General features: G+C 41.8%; 1 protein-coding gene across 5 annotated transcripts in view; it reads right to left on the reverse strand.

The window, feature by feature from the left end:
• Window positions 1-23527, reverse strand: part of LOC117415328 (non-muscle caldesmon-like) — a 61652-nt gene that overhangs the window by 26671 nt on the left and 11454 nt on the right. For 4 of the 5 annotated variants that reach the window (XR_009329149.1, XM_059026890.1, XM_059026888.1 and 1 more), the window contains exon 2: window positions 12746-12820. The gene's annotated coding sequence lies outside the window, so the exon portion shown is untranslated. Of the gene's footprint in view, window positions 1-1712; window positions 1902-12745; window positions 12821-23527 lie in introns of those variants that run through there. The other variant, XM_059026887.1, reaches the window with a different exon arrangement.

Raw genomic sequence — 23527 nt, forward strand, 5'->3', positions numbered from 1 at the left:
GCTGTGCCCAGGGTTCGAACGCATCCTGGAGAATTCTCTTTCGCACATCATCCCCCGAAGACGTGGAACTGTTTCCATCATAGTACGGAGATGGAGTTTGATAATCTTTCTTTCTCTGGTTTTAAAGATCGTATTTGGGAATTGCTTCCAACCTCCTGCCAATGCTTCTCCTTCAATGTACATTAATAGATGCAGGTCTTATTTACTCTGTTCTTTGATCTCTGTATGCTGCTGATTAAGTTTGAACCAGACATGTTTTAATTGTGTCTTTTGTATTGTTTTCCAGGACCCCCTTGTAAATGAGGCCTCGGTCTCAATGGGTAAATCACCTGGTTAAATAAATAAATCAATAAATAAGGAAGTGTTTGATTGAAGGGAACCACAAACATTGTATTATTATTATTATTATTATTATTATTATTATTATTATTATTATTATTATTATTATTCATTTGTATTTATTTCTTTGGCAGGCACCTTTATCCAAGACAATTTAAATCCAGTATAATTTACAGTAAGTAATCTTAATTGTCTATCCCTGTCTGTGCTTATGGGTAACCTCTCCAGGATGTTCCATATTCAGACCACCCAAGTGACCCTCATTTGACAGGTCAGACCCCCAAATTGAAACCTGAAATAATGATATTTCATGATTCAACATAATATTTATTAAAGCAGAAAATAATTTGTGTTGTCATATTCAAAAATGATCATTGTCTCTAGAGTTATTACACAACAAATGTTCCTAAATATTTAAATGCTTATGTCCACCTTTTAAAGACATTTGTTGCAGCTTTTTCTTTGAAGACATTGTAAAGACATGGTGCAGCTCTATGCAGTGTGTGTTCAATGATTTACTGGAAGCAAACTAAACCGGCTGCCAGGTTCCTGAATGCAGTGTAACAGGGAGTGCGTCAAAGCTGTATTTATAATATGCATGATGAATTTCACAATGCTTCATGTCTGCATTGCACAAGACAGTCATAATAGTAGTACAGTATTTTATGTTACATTTCTTTAATTATACGGAAAACTACAAATTCAGTATGTTAACATCACATTATTCAGCAGGTCATTCCACTTTATGAAGCAAAATGATGCAACACTTTTGGCCACAGCTGTAGCGTTTTGCAGATCTTTCAATGCTTTTGTTAATTTAACCCTCTATCATACAAGGGCAGACAGACAAATCAGCCGGCTAATGCTCTCATCAGTGTTGTGACAAATGCCTTCATCGGTATAGCAGTGTCTTCTGTAATAACTAAAAGCCCAGGTGAAACTATAAGAAAGAAAGAAAGAAAGAAAGAAAGAAAGAAAGAAAGAAAGAAAGAAAAAATAGACAGGAAGAAAGAAAGAAAGATAGACAGAAAGAAAGAAAGAAAGAAAGAAAGAAAGAAAGAAAAGATTGACAGGAAGAAAGAAAGAAAGAAAGAAAGAAAGAAAAGATAGACAGAAAGAAAGAAAGAAAGAAAGAAAGAAAAGACAGACAGGAAGAAAGAAAGAAAGAAAAGATAGACAGGAAGAAAGAAAGAAAGAAAGAAAGAAAGAAAGACAGGAAGAAAGAAAGAAAGAAAAAATATAGAAAGATAGATAGATAGTGACAGAGAAAGAAAATCAGTTTTTTAAAAGACAAATTAGCATTTTAAAAAAGGAACAGAAATAGACTATAACAGACCACCCAAGAGCAGAGGGAGAAGAGAATATCACTGTACCTTTCCTCCACTGTGCTCTAGTCCATGGACTGATTCCCTTCTTCCTTCAGCCCCCCACCACCAAGCAACCAAACACACGGCTGTCTGGGTTATATCCCACCGGCAGAGCAGCACAAAGAATTCAGAAAACTACTGACTACCAGAAAAGGGAACGCCTGCCTCTGCCCAGCCTCTCTCCCTCTTTCACTCTCCCTCCTCCTCCTCCTCCCTGGGCTCTATTGCTGATGGTTGCAGGCTGGCTCTCAGCTTATTTCCTGTACAGCGCTGGAGGCCTCCTCCACTTCCTGTGGAATCCAAGTGCAGTCTTACTCAGCTCTCTAAAGTCAGTTCTGCAAACGGGATGCTTTCCTTTCAGAAAGGGGGGCGGTGAAGCCGCTGTCATCCAAACTCACCGGGGGTGTTCAAGAATGGCCATCGCAGCAGAGTGCAACTGCAGAACAGTTTAGATGACTTTCCCAAGCAAGAAGCCCTCAAGAAAAGATAGGATAAAAACACACAGTACAGAACGGAAAAGTACTGCACATACCACAGATGGAGATATGAGTAGCGTGCTTACTATTTCAACAGAAAGGGCTGTTCGGATAACAGAGATGTTCGGATAATCAAGGTTTTAACCCTTTCAAGCCCTGAATTATTTTATTGAGTACACAAGAGAACAGGACAAAATAATATTGTTTATATAGGTTTATATACATTACCAAGGGGTCCCGTGAGTTTCCAACGGCATGTGTTAACATATGGTGCTATGATAAGGCAGGACTGAAAGGGTTAATGTACAAAACACGAAACCTGATGTCATTCTCCAACCCGGCTTATCAATCTTTCACATTTTGATTGTAACAGAATCTCTCCGCTTTTTCATTTCTAGGTACAATGATCAGGTCCTGGGTTCAGATTAGGGAGGGTCTACTGCCTTTAATACCGTACGAAATGCCAGACTTCTGAAAGATGTTCTGGGATGCGAGGAGAACACGCCAAAAGAATGCCAACAGCCCCATATTAAAACGCATTTTATTCAGAAAACTTCTGACTCGTAAACTAAGCAATCATTTCCCCGCTGGGCACAAAGTTTCAGTATGTCCTGTGGGAGAACCACTTGTTTTTATATAATGACGCTGTCCGATGCTGATTTCTTTGTAAATACCTGCTGCACAGTCTTTTAAATGAAGCCGTACGGGTAGCTACACTTACACCCAAGCTTTCTTTTCTTCTTCTTAATCTTTGTGAAGACCACCCAGGTGTGACAGGCCTGGGAATGAATGGCAGCCCCTCCCTATTCTTATCTGCTGGATTACTGCTCCCGCCTCCCTTCCGCTCTCTCAGGCCTTGGGATCACCTCCTCTGCAGAAGTCAGACCCTCTGCAGAATTATTATCCCAAATAACCGTTTACAGGAGACACAGGCAGATCAGACTTATTTTTGGAGATGCACACCAGGTTTTGGTCTCTTTAGGAATGAACGTCCCCATCGATGTGGAGATAGTGACGCCGCCAGTCTGCCTGTACACACATAATAACATGCTTACACAAAACTACTGCTGACACTATTGAGGTGAAACTTGGTCAGGACATTCTGTAGCAATATGAAATACCTACACATCTAGAATGAAAATGTGAAAATACCAGTACAAAGAACCAAAAGATCTTCTATAAAAGACACTGAAAAAGGGATCAGAGACAGGGTTAGACACTCACACTAGCCCTGCAACTAGACTTTGGTTTCAAAACTACCATTATTGAAGTATATTATTTGATGATTCAGTAGCCCGACCCGTATAGTCAGTGCTCAATTGTTCGCACGCACAGATTTTTGGATACATAGATCATGACATATCTTTCTCACGCTGGGCCTTCGCACGCGCACTGTGTTAATAAATCTCAATGCTACAGGAGGTTTGTGCAGCCTCGTCTTGGCTAGTTATTATCACTGTCTCAGAGTCACTGGACCATGTCCTCTCACTGCTTCCGAGGGAGGGCTTTTTCATCAGCGCACTGAGAAAACTCACAGCGATCGCTTCACACTGTCACACTGTCATCACATCCACTTCTACCAACAGGCAAGTCCCTTAGAAAAGCTTCCCACAGTGAAAGCACAGCAGAGTGTAACAAAGCACAGTGAAAGCATGACAAAGCACGTGTAAGCATTGTAAAGAACAGCAAGTTATGGTAAAGCATATTAATAAACAAGGCAAACCAGGGTACACTCTGGTAAATGCACAGTATAACCCTTGGAAAAGCATGGGAAAAATACAGTGGCAAACCTTTATAAGGGGTTAACCTGGACAAGTACTGTGTTTAGACTGTTGCTTTATATAACATTTTGAGAAGGTAGTCAAACTCTACACACCCCACGTGTGTACAGAATAGACTGTCCCAAGTTCTCATGTCCAGGGTAATCTTCATTTGATCTGAACTGCTTCCAGGAATCTTCCCACGCAAATAGAAATTAAAATCCATTGAACACTCAGTGAGTTAGTTAACATCCTGAAAAAGCAGATCACCATGACAGCAAGCATACACCACATGTAGACAGACTGACCGAACGACAGACACACATCTCTGTATAATCCCAGACTACACTGCCCTAAATAACTTGTGCTAAAGAATGTCATAACCAGGTTTCAACACAATTGGAAAAAAAAATATCCAAAAACTGTAAAAATGTACAGTACAGTCCTAATAAGCCATGTGTTTTTTATGTACGTTTTTTTGTATGTTTTACCATACCTCTCTGTGCTTTACAATGCTTAGCCATGCTTTTACTGTGGGGAGCTTTTCTAAGGGGAAGAGACTCCCAAGACATCAGAGACGGACGATGGCATTTTTTTCTTCTCTTTTTTTTGTTATCACCACAGATGTGTCCATCATTGTACATCTCGCCAAGGGACGCTAGTCAGTGAACTTTTGTACTGTGCTTTTATGAAGTTACTTTGTTCTTCCCCCCACAAGAATAGCTTGTTTGGGAATACAGATAAAATAAACATAAGGGTCATGTGAACTCACAAATATTTAATGCGGGACCAGCCCAAGTTATCTTTCGCAACATTAACAACCCAAAACTGTATCCAATATTAGTCCTGTTCATATTCCCTTGCCTCTGTAAGCTGCTTTGGATAAAAGTGTCTGCTAAATGACACATTATTATTATTATTATTATTATTATTATTATTATTATTATTATTATTATTATTAATAATAATAATAATAATAATAATAATAATAATAATAATAATAATAATTACGAATGATAATTTACTGTATAACCTCCTACTGCTGCAAGTTTTCAAGGAAGCATGTCTGTGTCTCGCAGTGTAATTGCATTCTGATTGATGGCACAGAAGGAAAACTATTTAAGAATGTACTGTAATAAATAGACACTAATCATTTACTGTATCTTTCAGTATAAACCTCAACGAGATCAAGGAACGCTGTAGGTCTGGGGAATTTTATTAGGATTTATGTTTCTGACAAATGTTGCATTCCAGTTATTTTTAAACCTGAACTGCATCCAAACTAAACAAAATTATCAAATATTTGAAGAATTAGCTAACATACTGTATGCAATCACATCAACATTCCTGTTTCGCTGTTATTAATTTTTTTTTTTTTTTTTTTTAAGTGTTGACCTAGCCCAAGTTTAATAAGATAAAATAATATAACACAACAGTGAACAGAAAAAAAAAATCTGGCTTGATTTGAAAGATACCGTTAAATTACACAACGTCTGCTTTTAAAATGCATGGCTCATAAAACCCAGAAGACATTTGACGTGATAGCAGTAGGAACCTGGTCTTGAATTTGAATGCAAAGTCTGTTTTTTCTCATAATAAACTACAACCCTCTTTGCTTTATTCCGATCTTTAAAAACAAAAGGGGATAAGCTGTTTTGGAGCTGGTGAAACAAAAGGTAAGCAGACAGAGGATTCAGCTGGGAAGATGTCATGATTACTAACTATTCCAGCAAAAACTAAAAAGGTATCACTTTACATTAAGAGTCTCTAATTGCAGTGTGTCATTATACATAGTTACAATGTAGCTAACATGTACATCTTTTTACATGATATATATACATACGCAATTGTATTAGAAAAGGGTTAGGGTTAGAGTTAGGGTTAGGGTTATATCATGCAAATAAATGTCCACATTAAGTACTGTAACTATGCATAATATCATTGTAAGTACACATGTATTTACTAAGTAACTACTGTGTAAATACACCGTAATTAAAGAAACAATGTAAAAGGTTACTGCAAAACAAAATACCTTCTGAAAGACCTCCTCATGGCTGATTGTGGGGAAGCATATTGGAGTTGCACAGGATTCAGTTCACCTATGAGCTTCAGCGCACAGTGCAACGCCAACATGCTTCCCCAACTGAATATACAACCTTGCGCTGCACATATCCTGGTGTATAAACACTACATCCGATTTGACATGCATATGTTTGATGAAGTTTAAACATTTAAGAACGTTTAATAGTATTTACATCCATTAAGCAAAGCACGTAAACATCAAGCTTATTGTAGAAGCTTCCAATACCAGATCAAATCATCAGTCGAATAGCTAGTATCTTATTCGTCCTTCAATAAACAACAAGTCCAATGATCTGCAAGAAAAGGATTTATATCGTACCTCAATCCAATCCCCACTGTGCGTCAGAGTTCACCTCCTCTTCCCCAGCCCCCACCTGCTTTTTGGCTTCGTCTAACGGGGGAGGAACAGCTATCCTGCCCCCCTGCCCATGGCTTCCCTACGGTCAGCCTCTCCACTGATCTAAGCTAATCTTATCTGTGAGCTAATTTATGGACAGGGATACCTCAAAAGACTAGGGCAAAGGCCAGTGAATCAAGTGTAAAATATATATAATGCAGTAGTGTTGTCTTGTCTGTGTTTTTCACTAAGAGTATAATAAGGGTTCTGTGAGATTTCAATTTGATTATAATACTGGTTCTGTGGGATTTCAGATTACAGTAAGGGTCCTGTGGGATTTTTCACACTGCTATCTATGGGTATTGTTTTGTAACAATTCTTTTTCTGCTTGGAACAAAACATTTTACAAGTTCTCTAAAATTAATACCATGGGAAATAAGCAATAATGCAACCCCTCCCTTATACAAGCTTCCCACAGTAACAGCACAGCAAAGTGTAATAAAGCACAGTGAAAGCATGGTAAAGCATAGGCAAGCATTGCAAATGACAGTGTAGCGCGGTATGGTAAAGCATATAAACAAAAATATGGCAAACTATAGTAAACTGTTTGTATCATATCGCTATCCCAGCCCCACTGGATCCAGACATGGCTCAGATTATTGATTCATTCAGAATGCTGATTGTACAGTAATCCATACTGCCTTGTCTAGTCTGTTATGTTTTGTACTGAAATTCAGTTTCCACTGTTTCTATCAGCACTACTGTCCAGTAGTGTTCCTACATGAATGAAAACCTCTGGGTGTAAGAATTTCAATTTCCACTCAGTAATCAGTGCTATAGAAACAATAGGCACTCCTGTGTGAAAATTTTTGAGCAATTTGTGCTTTAACACTAGAACCGCCATGCGGGTCAGTTTGACCCATTTTGCACTTAAAATGTTAATTACTCTTCCGTTGTAAATCGTATGTGTGTGTCCGTTTTTGACTTTTCCTAAATATATGAATTAAATAGCCAGACGGCATTTGATAGCCAGAATTGCAAAAATTATAAATAGTTCTACCTTGAACCACCACGTGGGTCAATATGACCCATGCATTACAATACATGTCTTGTTTTTAATATATAACGTAAGATAGTCTTTTTTTTTGTAAATGCAGCAAACAAGACACACACCCTCCTCCTAGCACACGTCTTTTTTATTTTATTTCAAGCCTTTCTTTGTTTGTAGACTGATTACGAGACTGAGATTGCTATGATTGTGGATTTGTCAAGATTCAAACTCAGTGAAAGCCTAGGTGCTTACTTTTCAATGTACCTGGAGACAACAATCCTTCGTTTTGTTCCACAAATGCAGCTGGGAATATATCAGAAGGAAATATTTAATCTTGAAAGTAGTCATTTTGATTGGAATACGGCAAGCTGCACTCAGATGCATACAGCAAACTGAAATGACAGGTAGGATAACAACTTATGTGCCTAATATGAAACGTATGTTATACAGTATATTCTTTTTTTATATTACTATTAGAAAAAACCAAACATTTCGGTTTTACAGGTTTGTATGTACCAGTTTACATGTGTTTACACAATAGTGTTCAATGGAACTGCTCTGTGTTTACAACACAGCTCCTGGATGCAAGCACAGTCAGCTGGCAGACACGTACGCTCCTCCATAGAGTACAATGCAGCCGTCATACCAGAAGTAGTGTTATATTTTCTTTTTATGTAGTATTAGAAACAATGATTTTGGTTTTATAGTTTTGTGTGTACATGTATCTGTTTACACCTGTACACGGGTATATGTACATACCCGTTTCTTTTGAAATGTATATTTTATTATATTTTTTCTGTTTGTAGTCGTGCTGTATATGCGCTCATTTTTAAAATAAAGCCTTTATGTTTAATTTTCCATTTAAATACAGTGTTTCTGCGATGCAAATGTTAGCTATGATGTTCATGAATAAAACTTTTCAGTTGTATACGATAGTATGTCTTTCATTTTCATAACGAAGCAGTTTAAAAATGTATGGGTCAAAGTGACCCACGTGGCGGTTCTAAGTAGTTCAAAAATCCGGCGGTTCTAGTGTTAATCAGGCACCTCAAACAACTTCTAAAAAGTCTCCTGCATTTTACCATGTGTGGCTCTGTGTTCCTGTTCTCTTACTGTTTTAAATGAATTGCATGTGTGGCCGATTAAATTTGCCTATTTTGATCACTTTCCAAGATTTTCAGTTCCAGTAGTTTGATTCCATATTCACAAAAAATCCAAACTGCAGAAGCAATGGGGTGTTGTAATCATTGTGCACGCTGCTGCATGTATGCTTGACTCTGAACTCCAACAAGACCACACCCAGACCCCTTGCTTGCTGACTGAATATCCAGGTATCCCTGTATAGATATACTAATCATTCCTCTCTTCAAACCCATGCACAATATTGTAGCAAGCAACCTTCCTGCAAGTGCAATGAAACCCCAAACTAATTCACTGCCACTGCAGAATTAAAACAGTGGGATATATGTAGGACTGTAACGATATGCTAATCTCAAGATAAGATGTGCATCACGCTATGCAAAAAATCATAACATGATTTTACAAATGTTTCGACTAGAAGTCTTTCTCATTAAGCAGGAGATACAGTAGGTCCGTTATCACTTAGTTATGGATGGGCTTTTGCAAAGAAACAAACTAAAGATAGCATCACTATTTCCATTCTGTCAAAAGCACAGTTAAAGAAAGTGTTATACATTCAGGTGCTGTAGTTATACCAGGTAAAGTATACTAAACAGTGTACAATGCTCAGGGCAATGCTCCTGAGACAACGCCACACAGAACTGCAGCAGGCATGCTCTCATGCAGCCCAATGTTTGTTCAGCATCCGCTACTTACACGCCAAATACGAAATTATTATAAATGCACGTGTGGAAACGGCAAAATATTGCCAAAACAAATGTTTTTGCTCAGCTTTCATATTTATGTATACATAATCTGCAAAAAACAAAACAAACAAAAAACAACTGCGGCCCTCCTGATTTCTGGGATTTAATTAACAGGACGTTCTCCATTAAGCATAATTACAGTAAGAGAAACTGGCCATGGGCCCAGCTGCTCTTTGTACAAACTGTTCTTTTAGAGAAGAATGGAAGAAAGATGTGAGCGCAAGAGGCAACATGCTCCCTTCTCAGCGACAGTGTTGAAGAGACAGGCAGGTGCTGGAGTGACCCTGCAAACAGAGCCCCAGGGCAGGCTGGGATATGTGTGCTGTGTCATGTAACCCCTGCAGACAGAGCCCCAGGGCAGGCTGGGCTATGTGTGCTGTGTCATGTAACCCCTGCAGACAGAGCCCCAGGGCAGGCTGGGCTATGTGTGCTGTGTCATGTAACCCCTGCAGACAGAGCCCCAGGGCAGGCTGGGATATGTGTGCTGTGTCATGTAACCCCTGCAGACAGAGTCCCAGGGCAGGCTGGATATGTGTGCTGTGTCATGTAACCGCTGCAGACAGAGCCCCAGGGCAGGCTGGGATATGTGTGCTGTGTCATGTAACCCCTGCAGACAGAGCCCCAGGGCAGGCTGGGATATGTGTGCTGTGTCATGCGATGCTATCGTAAGCCCGGGTCTCCAAGCTTCATTAAAGAGACGCTGCAGGTATTCCAGTTCTGTGAACTGTTGCACTGTCTCAGGAAGCAGCTGGTATCTCCCAGTCATGTTTCATATGTGACTGGATTAGGGTCAGATTGCATTCCGAAAATGACTCCCGGTCTTCTTTATGTTTGAAGGCAGCCCGGTGATAGATCTTTTGGCCTGGCCGTCATCTTTCTCTGGTTACTGAACCCTTAGGAACCCCTGTACGCAATCCTATTGATTCGCTTTTTTTATTTAGCTGCCAAGCGTACCGGGCAGTGCTGTGTGATACACTGCCGTTACGGTATTCTGTCCCCTGTCGGTGAGGTGAGATGAGGTTATAAGCTCTAAAACTCTGCTTGAAGACGAGCTGGCTCTTTTGCATTGTAGTGGATACGCTCAGTTGCGATGCGCAGGGTCGCTGGTTCAAGCACAGCCCTCCCTCAGTTACACAAGTTAAATACAAAGTTAACTGCCCAGCTAAGTCACGGTAAAAACGGTAACTGTGATCATTTTCAGAACTTTGTCTAAAAGTTTAACGTTCTCAGAAATATGCATGTTAAATGCCGATGTTGCCTTAGTGTTTATACTATTCGTCAATATGCATTTATCAATATTGTAGTCAATTATTTGGAACTCTGTTTGTGTGTTTATTGTTATACGGTACTGAAGTGGTTACCAACTAGTTTAAAAGTTTAAAACGTGTTTAATCTTAAAATTTAAAAGTTTAGGAAATTAAACAGAATCTAAAGCCGAGGGAACATAAAGTCACTTTTTCAGGAACAGTGGCTTGAAACCTGGTTCCAGGAGACCGGGAGACCTAGTTTCAGGTTGCTGTATCAAACCCCAAGTCTTCCCTGGTGTGCCGTGCAGTGGCCTGAAACCTTGTCTCCTGAAACCAAGTTCCAAGCCACAGGCTTCATGTTCCCTCGGCTTAACACTTCAGCTTTAAGTAGTTCAGTTTAAATCTCTGTTTATTCAGTTCACGACTACATCAAAGAGCCAGGGACCTTTTTATTAAAAGGTATTAAGAGACATTGACAGGAGTAATGAGCTCTGTGTTTGGGAAAGAATCTGGAGCCAAAAGTGTCAACGCCAGAATAGAGCAGTTCACACAGATGGTATCAAATCGGATGAAAGTTTGGGTCTGGTGCCCAATGAGTTACTATGCAGAGTGTGACAGAGTGTCACAGCTCTGATTACGGGCGCATCTCACTTGAAAGTCCTCAAAACAGGACGCAGACGTTTGTAGCCAAATCGAAGGATTTCATTTTTTATTCTGTGAAAAAATATTCATTTAGAATTACATAAATACAGCTTGCGCAAAGGTGCCAATCTGAAAGAAATACACGTTTATTTTGAATGTTACTGCTCTATGCCCTGGCTACTGCCTCCGAACCACCCCCCACCTCCCCAAACACAAACACACACTTCTAAAACCAAAGTTACACCACGGCATATGTTTAATAAATCCTATTTCAGCAGAAAAACTACAAGTATTTCTTTGTGACACTGATTTTAGGATTATATACAATATCATGTATGTGTGTACAACCACTTATCACAGATCCCTAAACGAAAGTGTTTACCATTTTCAATGTTATGAGCTACTGATACTGACGAATAAGCACAACTGCTTACTCCACAAGTCTATTTAAAAAAAAAAAATCACTTAGTGTATATTATTTTCACTTTTGCATTGTAAATGAATTCCGAAACACAGCTTGTTTGAAGCGCGGGTATTCTGCAGCTCTGGGACGTTGCATTTGATTGACAGTTAACTGCAGCCTGCGCTCCGTTTGTTTTTAAGTGATGATTGACCACAATCAGCTCTGACATTTGGAAGCAAGGATCGCGTGCCCTTGCGAAATCTTGAAGAATAAGCTCACTCTGTCTCACAAGAAGAATGTTTCAAAGATAACAGTGGATTTTTCCACAGTTAAAGCCAAAACGAGAATGCAATTATGAAGCCATGTTAAAAACTCCTTCCCCATTGCTAATGACATTTTATCACAATGTGGGACTTCTCAAATTATTTCGAGCTGTATGCCCTCAGGTAGTCACCAAAACATACAATGCAATACAATACACATCTACTCTCTCTTGAGCACTGTGGCAAGGTTGAGGCTGCCCTGTAAATACATATGTACTGGTGGTTGGGTTAAAGAAATGTGGTTTTTGTATTTATTTAAGTTTGGCAGGGATGGGGTTAAAACTCATCCCTGCCAACTCAATGTGAGCGTGTGGATGGGGGAGGGGGTGTTGATTGCATGATGAATGATCAATCAAGCCCTCAGCCACATGGTAAATAAGGCTCAGCTTCTCCACGTTAGGGGAGAGGAGTATGGAGAGAAGCCATTAAAATTGAGTGAGTGAGTGAGTGAGTATGTGAGTGAGTGTTTGTGCTATTTTATTTTTGTCTCTGTAAAGTTTAGTGAAGGCTCTGCCCAGCCGGGACAGTTTTGTTTAAACTGTTTGTTTTGGTTGCTGTGCCTTTTTCTTGTGTTTTGTTTATTAAAAGTGAGCAGTAAGCAATTCTCTGTCTGAGTCTCTCTCCCCGCCGGTAACAAATGGGCCGAGGCGCTGACCTATTCACAATCACTAATCACACCTTGTAGATGAGTTAAGGACTGCAGGTATTAACTAGAACTTTAAATTCATTAAATTAAGACTCTCAGGTGTCCAGCGAAGGCGTTGAGCACTGGAGTACGTAGAAATGATTATTTGTAGTATTTTTTTTCCCTGGTCTTTCTCTCTGTACTCACCTAATCAAACTCACAGCTCTCCAGTCCTGTCGATCACTCACTGCAGCTGCCGGCACTCTTACACAGCAGGGATATCTAGGGTTAAGCAGACAAGACATGGGTTACAAATGCATTCCGGACTAGGAACTGGAACCTGCTCAAAATTAGGGTTCAGGAGTTCAGGACAAACACCCAAGACACAGAATGCACACCAAGCTAGACCACAGGCTGAAGAATATGCACACCGAGTTGTATTACAGCTGAATGATGTTTTTGTTTGTTCAATTAAAATGAGGACTAGCTGGTTAGGATATCGTGAGCGCACCACGCTGCTGGATTCCTGTGAAATATTAATAACCAAAAGAATGTGTCAATCTCTCAGGCAGTGATTCGAAAGCTCAGCCCCATCCAGACACGCAGTCACCTGCAGCACAGTTTGTTTTTAACGAAGGCAAAATAACCAGTTAACAACACTGTAGTAATAAAGCTTGGCACTAAAATCTATAAAACAACAATCTGAAATGATCACACACAAACCGACCAGCCCCCACATAATTACATTTGAAACGCGAAGTACATTTACAGAAATAGAACTTCAATTTATCTAGTTAAATAGTTTCTGTGTCTTATATATACACACACACGCACGCACGCACGCACGCGCGCACACACACACACACACACACACTTGAGCCATGAACTACAATGGAATTACAATGATAATTTCAGACAAATAAAGTTAGATAAATAAATAATTTTAAAAAGTTGTAGCGCTGTATAACAGTGATAATGGTATTGCTACTGTGCAATAATGCAACTGTCTTGTTCGCATAAGGTGGCTGTGTGGTCCAGTGGTTAAAGAAAAGGGCTTGTAACAAGGAGGTCCTCGGTTCAAATCCCACCTGAACCACTGACTCATTGTGTGACCCTGAGCAAGTCACTTAACCTCCTTGTGCTCCGTCTTTCGGGTGAGACGTGGTTGTAAGTGACTCTGCAGCTGATGCATAGTTCAGACACCCTAGTCTCTGTAAGTCTGCTAAATAAATAATAAATAATAAAAAATAACGAACCGTCATTACTTTGTAACGCGCCACAGCAATGCGGTTCCCCATTAAATAAACCAGAGTCAGATTTCTTTCTCTGTGGCCTCAGGTCTGAAGAGGAATGTTGTGAGAAAGCCTTGCCCTACATTCTCAAGCCTGCAAACTCTCCTTAAGCTAAACCTCCCTCATTACCGTGCTGCTCCGTTTGCATGGTAATAATTATGGTACCAGCTCCACAAAGAGGGTTCTGTTTCCTGCAGTGCTCTGACTGAGATGATGTGGTGAGCGCTGCGGGCCAGCTAGCTGATAATGTACATGACTGATGGCTGTTGTTCCTGGAGCTGTGCTATGTTCCTTGGCAGAGGGCCAGTTGCTCTGTTAGCAATAGCAGCACTCTGCTTAGATGGGAAAAGTTCCACATTAGCATTCCAACGACTGAGGCAGGGGGCTGCGTTTGTTATGGTGTTCAAGAGAGACCGTCGTGTCTGTCATGGACAGGATACCGGTAAGAGTATACAGAGATATTACAGGGATGGCTCCCATTGCATAGCGGTTTGATCCATTCCTGGTTTTACTATGAGTTTCGTAAGACACATATGCTTTTCAGTGGATTACACCGACATCCTCTGTCTGGGGGATAGCCTGAGCCTCCAAACCCATTTCACTTGTGATTGGATTTAAACCCGAGAGGCACCTTTTTTCACTACAGGGGGTACAAGTCCAGTTTTGTTCCTTTCTCACTTGAGTGTTCAACTTCAACTACATGGCCATAACCACTGACGACGACTGAGTAGCTTTGAGATTCTATTCATTCTTTCTCTGATTGGCTATAAAGGTAACAGGGCTAACCAGAGATTGGATGTTTTGTTGGATGGGTTTTTTCTAATCTACGGTTGCCTAGTAACTGAAGACATGGGGTTCTGGGAAATGTAGTTTTTAGTGGAAATCTCCATTGAACCCAGGTCTCCAGAGGAGAAAGGCTTGAATGAGAGGCTAGTGAAAACTGCCAGCCTCTATTTCACACTCAGTCTAATACAATACTAATACTTTACTTTATATAGCATGTCTAATTACCTAATTTGTCTTAAAATAAAATAAAATCTATAACTCTGGTAATTTCTTTTGTCTCAAAGTCTTTCTGAATCTATACTGTGTAAAGCTGGGGGAATGTGTACCGGGAGACAGCACACAAGAAGCCAGGGCTCCATTTCATTTCATTGTGGGACCTCTGCCAAGCGCGGCTCTGCTCCGAACACAATCTCAAAAACATCTGCTGAAGGGCCTGCTGAAAGAATGAAAAAGCAAAGCTTGTCTGCAGGACCACTGCTCCAGCTGTCTTACAAGAAAGCCTTATTCCTTGAAATAAATGAAAGGAAAAATACTAAACCAGCTCTCCTGGTGTGTCGTATTGGATCAACGACAGACAAAACAACTGACGGGACTTCCTTTGGAGTTCAACCCTGTGAATTTACAGAGCAGCTCCTGGGGTTCAGGGGAAAAGATGATATGATCAGGAGTGTGAAGGAGAGTGGAGCAGTTGGCAGAGGTGCCTGCGGTGTCTACAGGGGAGGAAATAATGAGGAAGCAACTGTTGTGCTCTTCTCTCCGATTGAGAAGAAAGGGACTTGCATTCCCAGACACTCGGTCACATTCCCAGACAAGGAGGTTCAACGAATCAGCTTTTTAAATAATATCTCTCAGCCCTTTCTGCTCAGAATTGATTTCCAGCCCTGCCTCTTAATAACTCTAAATGGCATGCCGTTATTGTTCAGGATTGAACGTGGATCCTGTGTGCAGTGTGCCCAGGTAACAACCCTTGTAAAACCTTTTGTATGCTGACCTAGCAAAAATAAATAGGACATATCGTGCACAATCTCTCCTAGAATTTTTAAAACAGTGCATGTTCCATGCTAGAAATTACAGCACGTGGATTTGAAGCGTCCCTTGTTGAACGTGTGGACCTTTGCAGCCGTTTGCACAGAAGTAGAGCAGGGTTGTACTTTCACGCGATCAGCTCAAGCAATATCTGTCTACTTGAAGTTGCCTGACTTTGACAGTTTTTAACTCAAAATGTAGGATTCAGTGTTGGAAGTTGTGGGTTAATTAGTGAAACCTCAGGGGTTGCAACAAACACTTCTTTTTGGAGGTAAACCCAGGATAGGAATGGCTAGTTTGGGGATCCGTTCCTGGTCAATTCCTCAGATCTGTAAAAAGCTTTGATCCAATACTTAGTTCCTTACAGTTTTACCACTGATGAATTGGTTCAGGTTTCTGCAGATGCCTTCAAACACTTTGTCTTTCTGTGTCCTGTAGTATTTTATCAGAATCCTGGGTTGACTGTCGGAAGTTCAGAGGAATGAGAGTTTTAAAACAGATCCCACAGCCCCACAATCCAGGAGAGTCAGCCGATGGAGGAGCTGCAAGGAAATCTCAAACAGGATGCTTGACGTGACCTTTCAACCCAGAGCACCTACCCCACACATACTACCAAAACATAGGACTCCTCAAATAAATCCTTCGAGTAACCCTTAGACGAGCAGAACTCTCTCGGACAGCTGGCTACAGGATACAGGGCATCAGTAAGGATTTGAGATCACACGGGGTGCAGTAAGAAGCTCAGATTTACTTCCTGTTTGCAGGAAATATGTGCAAACGAAGGACCCAATTCGGATTGGTTTAGGAAAATAATACTGACTAAGCTCTGGAGGTATGATATCTCTACACCAGGGCTATCAAAGCCCGGTCCTGGAGGGCCATTCTACTCAAGGTTTAACAAGTAAAACGAGATAATGAACTGCAGGGTCTGGTTCAATTAAACTATTTAGAACAGGGTTGGAACAAAGACCAGGAGTGGAAGAGCCAGCTTTGGACACCCCTGCACTATACAGTAGCTATCAAATAGGGGTTAGGGAAAGGTGTAATAAAATTATGTCCAGTTACTGCTGTTCTACAGACTCTAAAGATGAGGTTAACGGTAAATCATTCCGTGTTAATGATCTAATTTTTTTTAGCACTCATGAAAGGTGACCATGGCACTGGCTAGTGTCAGGCAGACAGTCTTGACCTGACCCCCACCCCCGCCCCAGCCTGCCATGCAGTCCTGGACCCCTCTCAAGCAGTGTAACAGCTGTGCAGAATCGGTGATGGTTGTTTTGTGATGGGACACTGATGTCAACTGGGTAGGTTGAGACCCCTTGAGCTGCCGGATTTGAACCCAGGTCTTCCAGGACGTGGTGAGTTCCAGAGGTAGTCCACTATGCCATTTAGCCCCCTGTTTTGAGCTTCTGTGTGGCCACTCATACCTCATTCCCCCTGTACCACCGAGCCGCGCCGGGGCTTAGGAGGACCCTGATTGTGTTTCCACTGCAGAGCCCAAGCCATTCCGCTGATGTCACACACAATGACCGTGTTGAGTAGCATGTAGATGATGCTGTATTAGGAGCCGCTGCGTTTGAGTGGAGTATGGCGGATCCAGAGGTTATGCTTGTGTTTTTCGCCATATTCGTTCTTCATACATTACTGAAGACTGAAATGCAATGACGGGCTGCATTTGCTTCTCAGAGAGAGCGGTAATTTGGACCTGATGATCAAGATAGGTCGGCCTTAGATGCTGCAACGTAACAACGAAAATCGTGAACCCGCCCCTTCCCTGCTCGGCTCCGAGCCACATTCAGAGGTGTTGTGAGGCCAGAGTTTCCCAGTCTGGTTCTTGCTCGGACAGTGGAAAAACACCCCCAGGTAGAAGTCATGATGGGGCTCCAGAGCTCAGAAGCACAGTGACTGAAAGTCTCCTCACCCTGTCTGCAACACCCAGCCCTGGAAACAATTAGCCACACAGCCCGGGGTCAGAGAGAAAAGGGGCTTGTCACTGCTCTCCAAACAGCTTCAAACTAAACACAAAAACACACAAACAGATGAATAGGTAAAGCAAAAAGAGAAAAGGGGCTCTCCACTGCTCTCCAAACAGCTTCAAACTAAACACACAAACACACAAACAGATAAATAGATAAAGAAAAAAGGGGCTCTCCACTGCTCTCCAAACAGCTTTAAACTAAACACACAAACGCACAAACAGATGAATAGATAAATCTGTGCCCTGTGCCTGGTATCAAAGCCACTAAGTTGGTCCTAGCTCTGTTTGCAAATAATAGAACGCCAGCTCTTTAAGGAGAGTGCACATGCCTGTACATCAAGACTACAGCTCCCTGGCTTCAGCTCACATTACCAAATATGGGAAGAAAGCCTCTCTTTCCTGGAAGCCAGCTCTGAGTTTATTAAATGCAGTAGCATGGCGCTGTGTGGCTCCCGGCTCTCTGTGCGGACCTCCCACAGAACCGGGCCTGTTCATTGTAACAGAGGGTATCCGAGCTATCAATGTGCAGATGGAGCCACGTCATGCTTTCACAAAGCATTAACTCAAGCATTGTTTAATAATGCTGCTGTTTTTTGGGGGTTTTTTGAGGTTAGTCTGTTTTTTGGAAAACAGTATAATTTGGTTCTCATGAAATGCTTCTAGAGTGTTCATTAAGAAGCACCCTTAATAAAGTTTACATCAGTATTTTTGAAGTTTTCCCATGGTTATACTCTGCATTTACCACAGTCTAAACCCTAGTTTGCTAGGTTTTTTTCAATAGGCTTTACCAGACCTCTCTGTGCTTTACAATGCTTCCCTATGCTTTACCATACCTCTCTGTGCTTTACAATGCTTCCCTATGCTTTACCACACCTCTCTGTGCTTTACAATGCTTCCCTATGCTTTACCAGACCTCTCTGTGCTTTACAATGCTTCCCTATGTTTAACCATACCTCTCTGTGCTTTACAATGCTTCCCTATGCTTTACCAGACATCTCTGTGCTTTACAATGCGTCCCTTTGTTTGACCATACCTCTCAGTGCTTTACAATACTTCCCTATGCTTTACCAGACATCTCTGTGCTTTACCATGCTTTCACTGTGCTTTATTACACTTTGCTGTGCTTTTATTATAGGAGACTTCGGGTGTTACTTGTCTGTACCCCCTTCCCTTTTATCTGCCAGCTTTGTTAGCTTCTCAAACATTTGTCGTACTGTACATGGTAGTCTTCTGATAATATTGCACCCCAGAAAGGAGCTGCACTTCTGCAAAGCAGCTTCATTTAACACACTTGAACGAATGCATTAAGAAAAAGGGCAGGAAGGACATTCACTTTAAAACTGTCCCACCAAAAACATCACGATATACATGCTTTATGACCCATGCCTTTCCTAGCATATATTTCTCTCATGTATTAGTAAACCGTTTCTTTCTTTAACAAGGGGGTCATGGCAGGCCTCTTTCAAGGGGGTCCCATCTAGAAAACGTGTGAAAACCACTGTAATCGTAGCGAAGGCAAGGGTCCGCACAGACAAACCAGCACTCACAATGTGTTGATTATCCCAGAACACATCACAGGGTGTTAAGAACAGAACTTTCCAAACATTCTGTACAGTATAGCAGACCCTGATATTGATGCGATACAGCCCTCTGAAATGTCTTTATATTACATAGCACTAGACCCTGATATTGATGTGATACAGCCCTCTGAAATGTCTTTATAATATATAGCACTAGACCCTGATACTGATGCGATACAGCCCTCTGAAATGTATTTATAATACATAGCACTAGACCCTGATATTGATGTGATACAGCCCTCTGAAATGTCTTTATATTACATAGCACTAGATTCCAGTGGCGTGCCGTGACAAAATGGACTGGGGTAGCAGTCGTCTATGATGTCTCCGTTTTCTCACATTTTTTTTTATTTTAGTGTAAAATAAAATTCGAAATAATTAGATGTTGTAAAGGTATTTGTATTTATCAATGTATGTTTATAAATAATATCGTGCAAATCCAGCTATCCTAGTGCTAACCAAGGAATATTCATGTTTTGGGGTTGCTCACTAATGATTGGTCAGCTATCAGAGCTTTGACTTTCCCATTGGTTGCTAAAGAAGGCCCTTCAAGTGAGGCAGAGAATACCCTGGGAGATTTATGGCACCGCCTCTGCTCACTCCTGATTGGTCGCCTGTCTAAAAAAAAAAAAAAAAGGATATTCTTCGACTCGCCTATTGGTTAAACTAAACGGAGAATACCCTCAATTGTTTTTTTTCTTGCGTCTGGTCGTTGTTTTAGACTTATGCGGGGGAAATGCAGATCTCTTATTGGCTGATCACATCCCCTAGACTCTTAAAAAACCTCTGGTAAACCCTGTAAGTCATCGTGGATAAAGGTGTCAGACAAATGAACAAATAATAATTAGAGTAATATGTTTCATAGTATAAGCAAGCACACTGTACGCAAGTGAGTGAGGCAACGTAATGTCATTTGACTGACGGTTTACTTGGCACTGTCTGGTCAGCAGAGAATACGGGACGCCACTGCTAGATTCTGATATTGATGTGATACAGCCCTCTGAAATGTCTTTATAATATATAGCAGACCCTGATATTGATGTGATACAGCCCTCTGAAATGTCTTTATAATATATAGCAGACCCTGATATTGATGTGATACAGCTCTCTGAAATGTCTTTATAATATATAGCAGACCCTGATATTGATGTGATACAGCCCTCTGAAATGTCTTTATAATATATAGCAGACCCTGATATTGATGTGATACAGCCCTCTGAAATGTCTTTATAATATATAGCAGACCCTGATATTGGTAGGAGTAATTGGTAGGAGTAATTCAGGCAACAAACCAAAAACTAGCACAGGTTTTTGAAGAGAATGACTGTGGTTTCATTACAAAATAAATCACGCTGTTTTTAAAAAGGTTACAATACATTTTTTGCTGCTCAAGTTGTTTTTATTGATGTAAATTCCAGCTCTGAGTGTGGTAGCTCCAGCCTCTACCTGCAGTGCGCATGATCTCAGAGACGTGTTCCTTTGTTTCTGCTTCAACAGAAGTAGGTCAGGATACCCCCTCCTGTGTAAGACACTTCTCAAATTACAAGACACTGCTAGTCTCAAATCTGTACTCTGAACTCGGCCACTCTAGTACCTCATGTCCATGCCCCACTCAACCCGGGTTCAAACCCCTGCTGCCTCTGATCCTGCGTTTCCATGTTCACTCAGCCGATCCGCATTGGCTGCCAATCTGACCTGCCCTTGTTTTTTTCTGATCCTTCCTCAAAGCGGGCCAAAACGGGACAGGTGGAACTACCTCACAACACTGACCAATCAAGTGATGAGTGGGCATTAACACTGACTCCACAGCTGGGGTGAGCAGGTTTCTCTGTGCTTTAATATTCTGGAATGTTTTTTTAGTAACAAAAAGCTCCAAAGAATCGAGAGGATTATCGGAAGCAAAGCTGTCGCGTCCATCCTTTCGGTTTTGGAAACCGATGAGTGCGACGTCAACACTATTTTTACTCTGCCTCTCAAAAGACTAGCCTTAGACTACACTGGTACTCAAACATGTTTTTATCTGAAATTCCCAGCCCTAACTCTGATGTCACTTCCTGCCTGGAACTTCCATAAGATGCAGCTTTTGAAACCTTGGCAAAAGAAACAGCTTGAGAGATATCAAGAAAACAAGGAATTACTGAGCCAGAACAACACTGACAGGTCCTGATAAACCTCAGCGATGAGCACTAAAGAAACTCACTGCACCTCGACATCACTCCAAGATTGCTTTGGACTGATTGTCTTGCTCAAGGGGACCTGTGACAGGGTGAAAAGCCCTCACTTGGAAACAGTGGTTATTTATGTGAATGCATTTTGTGTTGTTACCAGAAATGGTTTTCAATATTATCGTTATTTATTTCTTCCTTTTAGGCAGGGGTGTCCGATCCCGATCCTGGAGGGCCGTTCGACTCCAGGTTTAACAATTATACAATGAACTACATCAGCGTCTGGGTGGAGGTTTAATTGGTTCAATTAAACAATTTCGAACAGGCTTGGAACAAAGACCAGGAGTGGATGAGTCAACTTTGGCCACCCCTGATTTTTGGGATACATGTTTGTTAAAAATAAGCTGTTTTCATTTATTTTATCATTTGTTTTCCTATCCCTCACAGACCCCAATAAACCACATTAAAAGCATGGTAAAGCATATAAAAAACATGAATAGTATAACTCTGGTATAACCCATGGAAAAGCATGAGAAAAATGCAAAATTACCACGCAAATTCCTCTGGCAAACATTTTTTTAAAGTGCTATTGGGCTTTTTTTCTGTGTGATTTACTCCACATAGCCATCCGATAGGCTTCTCCGCTCCAAAGCTGAGCAAGACAAATGCATCTGCCTACGTTTGACTTTGTAACAGTTTTGCCTCTTGTTAGTAATAATCCACATTGCTTTGCCATGACTCACACTCTCTCTTGACCAATATTTAACTGATGGCTCTGGGGAGGAGTTGATGAGATAATCTGATACATTTTCTGTCAGACTACTGTACTGTATTTTATTTTAGCAGATGCCTTTCTCCAAGGCGACTTACAGAGACTAGGGTGTGTGATCTGCTGCAGAGTCACTTACAACAACGTCTAACCCGAAAGATGAAGCACAAGGAGGTTAAGTGACTTGCTCAGGGTCACACACAGTGAGTCAGTGAGTGAGCTGGGATATGAACCGGGGACCTCCTGGTTACAAGCCCGTTTCACAGCTTCCTATTGCACATGCACTCTGCTACAGTACTGCAGTGCCACATCCCTGCAGCCTCCCTTTCATTTCCTCTGTTGCCTTACATAGGCACAGAGTAGAAACTCCTGCAGGTCCAGAGCAGGCAACGTGCAGGCATGGCTTCCATTAGAGAGCTGGGTACATATATACCGATTGAGAACTTTGTGGCATACTTGAATAATATCCAAGAAGTATTCCAGGAATAGATGACTTTTTTCCACTTTATAAATGAGGTCATTTTCCATTTGTTTCTGTTTCTGATCAGGGAAAGCCTATGTAGGGAAGTGCTGTAGACTCTGGTGTCTGACTTCTCCACTTAACGCACTTTCAGTTGAGATGGAAAGATGCTAATTGCACATTGTGGAAGACGTCCTGAAGGCTGGTTGGTAGGCCGAGAGAAGCGCTGCCTCTTCTGGGCTGTGTATTGAATGCTGGTTGCTGGGCCGGGGGAAGCACTGCCTCGTCTGGGCTGTGTATTGAAGGCTGGTTGCTGGGCTGGGGGAAGCACTGCCTCGTCTGGGCTGTGTATTGAAGGCTGGTTGCTAGGCCAAGGTGAAGCACTGCCTCGTCTGGGCTGTGTATTGAAGGCTGGTTGCTAGGCCGAGGGAAGCACTGCCTCGTCTGGGCTGTGTATTGAAGGCTGGTTGCTGGGCTGGGTGAAGCAATGCCTCGTCTGGGCTGTGTATTGAAGGCTGGTTGCTGGGCTGGGTGAAGCACTGCCTCGTCTGGGCTGTGTATTGAAGGCTGGTTGCTAGGCCGAGGGAAGCACTGCCTCGTCTGGGCTGTGTATTGAAGGCTGGTTGCTAGGCTGGGTGAAGCACTGCCTCGTCTGGGCTGTGTATTGAAGGCTGGTTGCTAGGCCGAGGGAAGCACTGCCTCGTCTGGGCTGTGTATTGAAGGCTGGTTGCTGGGCTGGGTGAAGCACTGCCTCGTCTGGGCTGAGTATTGAAGGCTGGTTGCTAGGCTGGGGGAAGCGCTGCCTCGTCTGGGCTGTGTATTGAAGGCTGGTTGCTGGGCTGGGTGAAGCGCTGCCTCGTCTGGGCTGTGTATTGAAGGCTGGTTGCTGGGCTGGGGGAAGCACTGCCTCGTCTGGGCTGTGTATTGAAGGCT

Source organism: Acipenser ruthenus, chromosome 7, assembly GCF_902713425.1.
Source record: "Acipenser ruthenus chromosome 7, fAciRut3.2 maternal haplotype, whole genome shotgun sequence".
Lineage (NCBI taxonomy): Eukaryota > Metazoa > Chordata > Actinopteri > Acipenseriformes > Acipenseridae > Acipenser > Acipenser ruthenus.